The sequence below is a fragment of the Nerophis lumbriciformis genome, linkage group LG04, assembly GCF_033978685.3.
Source record: "Nerophis lumbriciformis linkage group LG04, RoL_Nlum_v2.1, whole genome shotgun sequence".
Lineage (NCBI taxonomy): Eukaryota > Metazoa > Chordata > Actinopteri > Syngnathiformes > Syngnathidae > Nerophis > Nerophis lumbriciformis.
Window position 1 is genome coordinate 54,887,501 of NC_084551.2, and position 11,370 is coordinate 54,898,870.

The window sequence follows — 11,370 nt, forward strand, 5'->3', positions numbered from 1 at the left end:
CAAAAATGTGTCTCCTCAGTTCCCAAACGTTTACTGAGTGTTGTTAAAAGGAAAGGCCATGTAACACAGTGGTGAACATGTCCCTGTAGCAACTTTTTTGCAATGCATTGCTGCCATTAAATTCTAAGTTAATAATTATTTGCAAAAAAAGTGAAGTTTGTCAGTGTGAACATGAAATATCTTGTCTTTGCAGTCTATTCAATTGAATATAAGTTGAAAAGGATTTGTTGTATTCTCTTTTTATTTACCATTTACACAACGTGACAACTTCACTGCTTTTGGGGTTTTGTAGAAATGATGCGTTTATTATCACTTCAGATCCAGACTGGCATCCAGCATGCACATTGTCAGCGTGCGTTGACAAGTATGTACTCTTGTGGCCCTAATCGCCATACTCCACGTGTCGGATTGCATCCGATTGAGCGCATCCGTCATTTTTCTGTCGACAGCCCCTAAAATTTTTTTTTTTAAATCCACAGATAGAAAACTGATGATGTAACCTGTGGCATACGTGCGTGTTCGCCCGCGTTATGTGTACGTCTCGTATTTGTAGACACCGTCAAGCGGGTGGGAGGCGATGACGGTTGCGTTTAGGATGACGGCGGGGGGCCGAGTAACCTCACGGAGCGACGACACGCTCGTACGCGTTCGCCATGGGGGGGGCAAAACTGGGCAAGGATGGCGGGGGCAGTAACCCGAGCACGCCCGGGCCGGTTGTGATAGCAGCTTGTGTTTGTGTTGCATAACGGCAACAATAATAGTGCAGTGGTATGTACGAGCAGGGGCGGCACTGAAAGAGAAGGAGGGTGTTGAGCATCCACCCGCAGATGGTGCTAAGTAGCAACCAGCTGGCAGCCAACAATAATAATAATAATATTCTCCTGGGAAGACCCAGCATGGATTACATACCACTTGTATACCCTCTAAAGGCTTAGTGGCCACGTGCGTGGACAGCACCTTTTAGCTCTTATTTCCCAAAATTGTGTACTCTACTGAATTGGGGTCTTATGGCCACTTATGTGGACACTTATACTGCCATCTGGTGGTGTCAGAAGAGTATAACATACACTGGAATTCGGGAAAAAAAAAAAAAAGTGTAAAATCTTTGCTGCATTTTGTTGCATTCACTTGATCGTAAAATGCGTCGATCAAAGGGGGTGTGACGTTCATATTTTCACCACCTAGTCAAAATAATTGCCCAGGCCTGCTCTAAAGGCTTAGTGGCCACATGTGTGGACAGCACCTTTTAGCTCTTATTTCCAAAATTGTGTACACTGCTGAATTGGGGTCTTATGGCCACTTATGTGGACACTTATACTGCCATCTGGTGGTGACAGAAGAGTATAACATACAATGGAATTTTGAAAAAAAAAAAAAAAAAAGTGTAAAATCTTTGCTGCATTTTTGTTGCGTTTCACTTGATTGTAAAATGTGTCGATCAAAAAAGAGATGCGACGTTCATATTTTGTCAATATTCAGTGTTTTATCGTTCGTAGAAAAATGTACAATTACATTCCGTTTTTTAAGGCGGTCTGTCATAAGGTTTTTAGAATTCAATGTGAGGTTTTGTATTAGTGTTCCTAAAAAATAGATATACCGGCCCCCAGACACATTTTTTTCCTCTAAATGTGGCCCCCCGAGTCAAAATAATTGCCCAGGCCTGCTCTAAAGGCTTAGTGGCCACATGCGTGGACAGCACCTTTTAGCTCTTATTTCCAAAAATTGTGTACACTACTGAATTGGGGTCTTGTGGACACTTATACTGCCATCTGGTGGTGTCAGAAGAGTATGACATACAATGGAATTTGGAGGGGGAAAAAAGTGTAAAATCTTTGCTGCATTTTTGTTGCGTTTCACTTGATGGTAAAATGCGTCGATCGAATAGGGGTGTGACGTTCATATTTTGTCAATATTCAGTGTTTTATCGTTCATAGAAAAATGTAAAATTCCATTACGTTTTTTAAGGCGGTCTGTCATAACGTTTTTAGCATTCAATGTGAGGCTTTGTATTAGTGTTCCTGAAAAATAGATATACCGGCCCCCAGACACATTTTGTTCCTCAAAATGTGGCCCCCCTAGTCAAAATAATTGCCCAGGCCTGCTCTAAAGGCTTAGTGGCCACATGTGTGGACAGCACCTTTTAGCTCTTATTTCCCAAAATTGTGTACACTACTGAATTGGGGTCTTATGGCCACTTATGTGGACACTTATACTGCCATCTGGTGGTGTCAGAAGAGTTTAACATACAATGGAATTTGGAAGAAAAAAAAGTGTAAAATCTTTGCTGCATTTTTGTTGCGTTTCACTTGATCGTAAAATACGTCAATCGAAATGGGGGTGTGACGTTCATATTTTGTCAAATTTCAGTGTTTTATCATTCATAGAAAAATGTAAAATTCCATTCCGTTCTTTAAGGCGGTCTGTCATAAGGTTTTTAGAATTCAATGTGAGGTTTTGTGTTAGTGTTCCTAAAAAATAGATATACCAGCCCCCAGACACATTTTTTTCCTCTAAATGTGGCCCCCGAGTCAAAATAATTGCCCAAGCCTGCTCTAAAGGCTTAGTGGCCACATGCGTGGACAGCACCTTTTAGCTCTATTTTCCAAAATTGTGTACACTACTGAATTGGGGTCTTATGGCCACTTATGTGGACACTTATACTGCCATCTGGTGGTGGCAGAAGAGTATGACATACAATGGAATTTGGAGGGGGAAAAAAGTGTAAAATCTTTGCTGCATTTTTGTTGCGTTTCACTTGATGGTAAAATGCGTCGATCGAATAGGGGTGTGACAAATAAATAAATAAATAAATGGGTTGTACTTGTATAGCGCTTTTCTACCTTCAAAGTACTCAAAGCGCTTTGACACTACTTCCACATTTACCCATTCACACACACATTCACACACTGATGGAGGGAGCTGCCATGCAAGGCGCTAACCAGCACCCATCAGGAGCAAGGGTGAAGTGTCTTGCTCAGGACACAACGGACATGACGAGGTTGGTACTAGGTGGGGATTGAACCAGGGACCCTTGGGTTGCGCTCGGCCACTCTCCCACTGCGCCACGCCATATTTTGTCAATATTCAGTGTTTTATCGTTCATAGAAAATGTAAAATTACATTAGGTTTTTTAAGGCGGTCTGTCATAACGTTTTTAGCATTCAATGTGAGGTTTTGTATTAGTGTTCCTAAAAAAACAGATATACCGGCCCCCAGAAACATTTTGTTCCTCTAAATGTGACCCCCGAGTCAAAATAATTGCCCAGGCCTGCTCTAAAGGCTTAGTGGCCACATGCGTGGACAGCACCTTCTAGCTCTTATTTCCCAAAAATTGTGTACACTACTGAATTGGGGTCTTATGGCCACTTATGTGGACACTTATACTGCCATCTGGTGGTGTCAGAAGAGTATAACATACAATGGAATTTGGAAGAAAAAAAAGTGTAAAATCTTTGCTGCATTTTTGTTGCGTTTCACTTGATTGTAAAATGTGTCGATCGAAAAGGGGGTGTGATGTTCATATTTTGTCAATATTCAGTGTTTTATCGTCCATAGAGAAATGTAAAATTACATTACGTTTTTTAAGGCGGTCTGTCATAAGGTTTTTAGAATTCAATGTGAAGTTTTATATTAGTGTTCCTAAAAAATAGATATACCGGCCCCCAGACACATTTTTTCCTCTAAATGTGGCCCCCCGAGTCAAAATATTTGCCCAGGCCTGCTCTAAAGGCTTAGTGGCCACATGCGTGGACAGCACCTTTTAGCTCTTATTTCCAAAAAATTGTGTACACTACTGAATTGGGGTCTTATGGCCACTTATGTGGACACTTATACTGCCATCTGGTGGTGTCAGAAGAGTGTAACATACAATGGAATTTGGAGGGGGGAAAATTTGTAAAATATTTGCTGCATTTTTGTTGCGTTTCACTTGATCGTAAAATGTGTCGATCGAAAAGGTGGTGTGACGTTCATATTTTGTCAATATTCAGTATTTTATCGTTCACAGAAAAATGTAAAATTACATTACATTTTTTAAGGCGGTCTGTCATAAAGTTTTTAGAATTCAATGTGAAGTTTTGTATTAGTGTTCCTAAAAAATAGATATACCGGCCCCCAGACACATTTTTTTCTCTAAATGTGGCCCCCGAATCAAAATAATTGCCCAGGCCTGCTCTAAAGGCTTAGTGGCCACATGCGTGGACAGCACCTTTTAGCTCTTATTTTCAAAACATTGTGTACACTACTGAATTGGGGTCTTATGGCCACTTATGTGGACACTTATACTGCCATCTGGTGGTGTCAGAAGAGTATAACATACAATGGAATTCGGAAAAGAAAAAGTGTAAAATCTTTGCTGCATTTTTGTTGCATTTCACTTGATTGTAAAATGCGTCGATCAAAAAGGGGTGTGACATTCATATTTTGTCAATATTCAGTGTTTTATCGTTCATAGAAAGATGTAAAATTCCATTCCGTTTTTTAAGGCGGTTTGTCATAACGTTTTTAGCATTCAATCATACATTATTGTGAAGTTTTGTATTAGTGTTCTTAAAGAAATAGATATACCGGCCCCCAGACACATTTTTGTCCTCTAAATGTGGCCCCCGAGTCAAAATAATTGCCCAGGCCTGCTCTAAAGGCTTAGTGGCCACATGGGTGGACAGCACCTTTTAGCTCTTATTTCCAAAACATTGTGTACACTACTGAATTGGCGTCTTATGGCCACTAATGTGGACACTTATACTGCCATCTGGTGGTGTCAGAAGAGTATAACATACAATGGAATTCGGGGGGAAAAAGTGTAAAATCTTTGCTGCATTTTTGTTGCGTTTCACTTGATTGTAAAATGCGTCGATCAAAAAGGGAGTGTGACGCTCATATTTTGTCAATATTCAGTGTTTTATCATTCATAGAAAAATGTAAAATTCCATTACGTTTTTTAAGGCGGTCTGTCATAACGTTTTTTGCATTCAATGTGAGGTTTTTTATTAGTGTTCCTAAAAAATAGATATACCGGCCCCCAGACACATTTTGTTCCTCTAAATGTGGCCCCCCGAATCAAAATAATTGCCCAGGCCTGCTCTAAAGGCTTAGTGGCCACATGCGTGGACAGTACCTTTTAGCTCTTATTTCCAAAACATTGTGTACACTACTGAATTGGGGTCTTATGGCCACTAATGTGGACACTTATACTGCCATCTGGTGGTGTCAGAAGAGTATAACATACAATGGAATTCGGGGGGAAAAAGTGTAAAATCTTTGCCCCATTTTTGTTGCGTTTCACTTGATTGTAAAATGCGTCGACCAAAAAGGGAGTGCGACGTTCATATTTTGTCAATTTTCAGTGTTTTATCGTTCATAGAAAAATGTAAAATTCCATTACGTTTTTTAAGGCGGTCTGTCATAAGGTTTTTATCATTCAATGTGAAGTTTTGTATTAGTGTTCCTAAAAAATAGATATACCGGCCCCCAGACACATTTTGTTCCTCTAAATGTGGCCCCCCGAATCAAAATAATTGCCCAGGCCTGCTCTAAAGGCTTAGTGGCCACATGCGTGGACAGCACCTTTTAGCTCTTATTTCCAAAAAATTGTGTACACTACTGAATTGGGGTCTTATGGCCACTTATGTGGACACTTATACTGCCATCTGGTGGTGTCAGAGGAGTGTAACATACAATGGAATTTTGAAAAAAAAAAAAAAGTGTAAAATCTTTGCTGCATTTTCATGCGTTTCACTTAATTGTAAAATGCGTCGATCAAAAAGGGGGTGCGACGCTCATATTTTGTCGATATTCAGTGTTTTATCGTAGAAAAATGAAAAATTTTCATTCCGTTTTTAAGGCAATCTGTCATAATGTTTTTAGCATTCAATCAGACATTATTGTGAGGTTTTGTATTAGTGTTCCTAAAAAAATAGATATACCGGCCCCAGACACATTTTTTTCCTCTAACATTGTTTGTGTGTTGTATGTAGAGCACATTGCTTAGCAGAGTTCAGTGATGCAAATGCATGTCAAGTTGATCAACACATTGTATTATTCTCCAGTGCAATAACAGTACTGAAATGAAGGCTAAAAGGGCATTAATGGGAGCTTTAAAGGGGAACATTATCACAATTTCAGAATGGTTAAAACCATTAAAAATCAGTTCCCAGTGGCTTATTATATTTTTCGAAGTTTTTTTCAAAATGTTACCCATCACGCAATATCCCTAAAAAAAAGCTTCAAAGTGCCTGATTTTAATCACCCGTCCATTTTCCTGTGACGTCACATAGTGAAGCCAACACAAACAAACATGGCGGAAAGAACAGCAAGCTATAGCGACATTAGCTCGGATTCAGACTCGGATTTCAGCGGCTTAAGCGATTCAACAGATTACGCATGTATTGAAACGGATGGTTGTAGTGTGGAGGCAGGTAGCGAAATCGAAATTGAAGAAGAAACTGAAGCTATTGAGCCATATCGGTTTGAACCGTATGCAAGCGAAACCGACACGACAGCCAGCGACACGGGAGAAAGCGAGGACGAATTCGGCGATCGCCTTCTAACCAACGATTGGTATGTGTTTGTTTGGCATTAAAGGAAACTAACAACTATGAACTAGGTTTACAGCATATGAAATACATTTGGCAACAACATGCACTTTGAGAGTGCTGACAGCCCAATTTTCATCAATTAATATATTCTGTAGACATACCCTCATCCGCGCTCTTTTCCGGAAAGATGATCTGTCCAGTTTTGGAGTTGATGTCAGCAGGCCAGGGAAGCTAGGGTCGATATTCTTCTCTTGATCATCTTCGGTGGCATAAGGGACGGTGTGAGCCAAGACATCCAGGGGGTTTAGCTCGCTCGTCTGCGGGAACAAACTGCCGCCATTGCTTGCCGTGCTACCGAGGTCCTTTGTCCCTGAATTGCTCCCACACTCCGGCAGATTCAATGGGGGTCTGGCGGCAGATTTCTTTGACTTTATGGTTGGAAATGCATCTGCTTTGAGTGTCGCAGGATATCCACACATTCTTGCCATCTCTGTCGTAGCATAGCTTTCGTCGGTAAAGTGTGCGGAACAAACGTCCAATTTCTTGCCACTTTCGCATCTTTGGGCCACTGGTGCAACTTGAATCCGTCCCTGTTCGTGTTGTTACACCCTCCGACCCTCCGTTGTGACGTCATCGCTCCGAGAGCGAATAGTAAAAAGGCGTTTAATTCGCCAAAATTCACCCATTTAGAGTTCGGAAATCGGTTAAAAAAATATATGGTCTTTTTTCTGCAACATCAAGGTTATTGCATTGACGCTTACATAGGTCTGGTGATAATGTTCCCCTTTAAAAAAAAGAAGAAAAAAACTCTGCCTCTGCTCATCATTCAGCACTGAAGGTACACACACTCTGTCAATCCTCTTTTATACTCTTTCATTCGAGACTTCTAGAGTGTTTGATCATCACATCACTCTAAATGTATAGACTATAAATTTCACAAACATAAAGAGGGATCCTAGTGGGCCAGGCCAATCTTTCCTTATCTCTAAACTAAAACTAGGGGAATGCGTAGAGTGTTCTGGGCTTCAGTACAGTGTTGATCTCATGAAGACATGATTTTATTTCACAATTCCTTGAGAGAAAAAAATGCCTGGTTAGGCTTTGTGTATGTAGTGTGTGCCTTCCTTGGTTTACAGCTATGTTGTTATTATGCTGTTTGTTACTTATGTATGTTATGTTGCAGCTATTTAAAATAGTTTTGTCAATTTATTCTGGCCCTTTGAAACATATTTTTGTCTTTCTGTGTTGTATGTAGAGCACATTGCTTAGCAGAGTTCAGTGATGCAAATGCATGTCAAGTTGATCAACACATTGTATTATTCTCCAGTGCAATAACAGTACTGAAATGAAGGCTAAATGGACATTGAGAGCTTTAAAAAAAAAAAAGTAACTAAATAGTTACTTTTCACAGTAACGCATTACTTTTTGGTGTAAGTAACTAAGTTAGTAACTCAGTTACTTTTGAAATAAGTAACTAGTAACTGTAACAAGTTACTGGTTTTCGGTAACTAACCCAACAGTGACCCAGACACACACAGAGCGCGCCTCCGGCTTGTGACACAAGAACATTCAAAAGGACGACACTGCAGCGCTCCAATAAAACACACTCAGATCTTCTGTTTCTAGCCGATACCACATAAAAAATAACGTAAAATAACGCAGTAACGCATACTTGCCAACCCTCCCGGATTTTCCGGGAGACTCCCGAAATTCAGCGCCTCTCCCAAAAACCTCCCGGGACAAATTTTCGCCCGAAAATCTCCCGAAATTCAGGTCATGGACCTGAGTCTGCTAACCCACAATATAACCAGCATACCTGCCCAATCACGTTATAACTGTAGAATGATGGAGGCGAGTTCTTGGTTTCTTATGTGGGTTTATTGTTAGGCAGTTTCATTAACGTCCTCCCAGCGCGGCAACAATACACAACAACAGCAGTCACGTTTTTGTATACCGTAAAGCAGTTCGTCTGCAGTAAACAGCAATGTTGTGACACTCTTAAACAGGACAATACTGCCATCTAGTGCATTTGATGAAAGCACTTTTGTGCGTGCCACACATCAATGAGAGGGTGTTCAGCATGGTTTAGAAAAATAGTGACAGAGAATAGAACAAGGATGGACAATTCAACCCTTAACTCAACAATGAGTAGATGAGTGTTAAGTGTGTGTATATGTGTAAATAAATGAACACTGAAATTCAAGTATTTATTATGTATATATATATATATATATATATATATATAAATATATATATATATATATATATATATATTAGAGATGCGCGGTTTGCGGGCACAAACGCGGAGTCCGCGGATTATCCGCGGATCGGGCGGATGAAATTTAAAAAAATTAGATTTTATCCGCGGGTCGGGTGGTTAAAAAAAAATTAGATTTTAAATAGATTCAGGCGGGTGGCAGTTAAACCAATTCGGAAATATATATACATAGTTAAATGTTGTTACCCACATACGAAAAACGAGCAGGCACCTGCAGCATATGCCACAACAGAAGAAAAAAAAAAAAGAGATGGACACTTTTACGGAGCGGAGAAGTGACGCCTCGCCGGGGTCCGGGACCGAGGCCCCTTCCCCCGAGAGGGCCCCACCGGGAGCCGTAGCTGAGGCGATCCGCGAGAAGGGCCCGACGCACGTCCAGGGTCACCACCGCGCCCACCGCACCGACACCCCGCCTCGTCCGCCTTCGCCGCGGCCGGCGTCACGCGCAGCAGGTAAGCAGCTTACCTGCCCGCCACCCCCGTGGCCGGGGGCTCGTAACAGGGGTCACTCCGCGCGCTCCGCCCGCGCAGCTTACCTGCCCGCCACCCCTGTTGCCGGGGGCGCGTAACAGGGGTCACTCCGCGCGCAGTGCGCTCACGAAAGGGGTGGGGCTCACCCTGGTTGATATAGACAGCAGCTAGGACGGTGGCCATGGAAGTTGGAACCCGCTAAGGAGTGTGTAACAACCCACCTGCCGAATCAACTAGCCCTGAAAATGGATGGCGCTGGAGCGTCGGGCCCATATACCCGGCCGTCGCCTGCAGCGAGATGCGCTTGGAGGTGCGCTCAGCGCGGCTCCCATATGATTGCGCACTGGTGTGCGTCTGGGTCGTGACAGCGTGGCACGCGAATGTCTCTGCTGCATTGGATCAGTCTCCTTTCTTTAACAGGCAAAAGCTTTATAACCTCACTAATGCCTTGCATCGTCTATATTAGATATATAACAACGGGCGGATGCGGGCGGATGCGGTTCTGATCAAATGTTAGATCGGGTGGATTGCGGATGGTTGACGACTTTCTGATGCGGTTGCGGATGAAATAATTGCCTATCCGCGCATCTCTAATATATATATATATATATATATAAATATATATATATATATAGCTAGAATTCACTGAACGTCAAGTATTTGTTATATATACATATATATATATATATATATATATATATATATGAAATACTTGACTTGGTGAATTCTAGCTGTAAATATACTCCTCCCTCCTCTTTTAGCCACGCCCCAACCACGCCCCCTCCCACACCGACCACGCCCACCCCCACCCCCTCCTCCCACCTTCCGAAATCGGAGGTCTCAAGGTTGGCAAGTATGCAGTAACGCATCATGTAGTAACGGTAACTGAGTTACCGAATATAAAAAAAATAACACGTTAGACTACTAGTTACCACCGAAACTAATGGCGTTACAGTTAGTCCCAACACTGAGTATGAGTAATAGAGCAATATACGGTTATGAGCCATGACAAGGCACACAATGACAACTGTCACAAGAGCCTTTTGTGCCAGTGATAATCGCCTCCATTGTCGGGGTTTATCTGCCTGAGATGAATGTTTCCAAAGCAGTGTCACTATCTTCTTGCACCGGGGTCATCATCCTGCGGCCCCCCACCCCCAAAAGGGATAAAGGAGAGATAAAACTGGGGGCAACTTAGGGAACACACACACACACACACACACACACACACACACACACACACACATTTATGCATGACATCTGTTCCGTGTTGTTCTCCTCTACGGGGCTTAGTGTGTATTATTTATGGATCCGCAGACAAGCGGCTGCAGGCGGGTACAGTTAGTCCGAGGATGCCACGACGCGGAGGGATCACGCTACGACCGCCGGCCTTGTCACGACTCGCATCGTTGGCATGCCGACACGTACTAATGACTGACTCACAAATATAGGATGCATCAGGCGGACCTTTTGCAGCCCGCAGATCATTTTTTTAACGGCCAAAAATACTATTACTGTATAAGCTGCTACTTTTTCCCTCGGGTTTGAACCCGGTGACTTATAAAACTTATAGATAAACTTATAAACTTATAAATGTATGGATTTTTCTTCCTTGGCGGCTGGCTATAAAGTAAATAGTTTAGAAAGAAACAAGCTAAGACACTTAATAGGTGTGTTATTGTTTGTGCTATGGCGCCATCTTGTGGACAAGTTTGCACACTGCAGGTGCTGCATTGCCCTTCGTTTTAGACTTTAAAAAAAAAAAAAGGTTTTAAATCTACCTGAAGTACGGTCGACGTTCGGTCTCCTAGCCGTCCATAGCGTTTCTACTCTCTTCTATCATCAATCCAAAGTGGCGCCATTTGTCGACCACAGCAATTTTTTAACATTTTGCAAAAAAACGTTAACAAATAAATAAAACAAAATAAAAAGTGGGATAAAAAAGCAAACAAATGACATGTAACAAAAAAATGTTTTAATTTCGACTCTAATAAACTGCCATTGCTCAAAAAATACCGTAACTTCCGGATGATAAGCCACTACTTTTTTCCTACGCTTTGCACCCTGCAGCTTATAAATCTGTGCG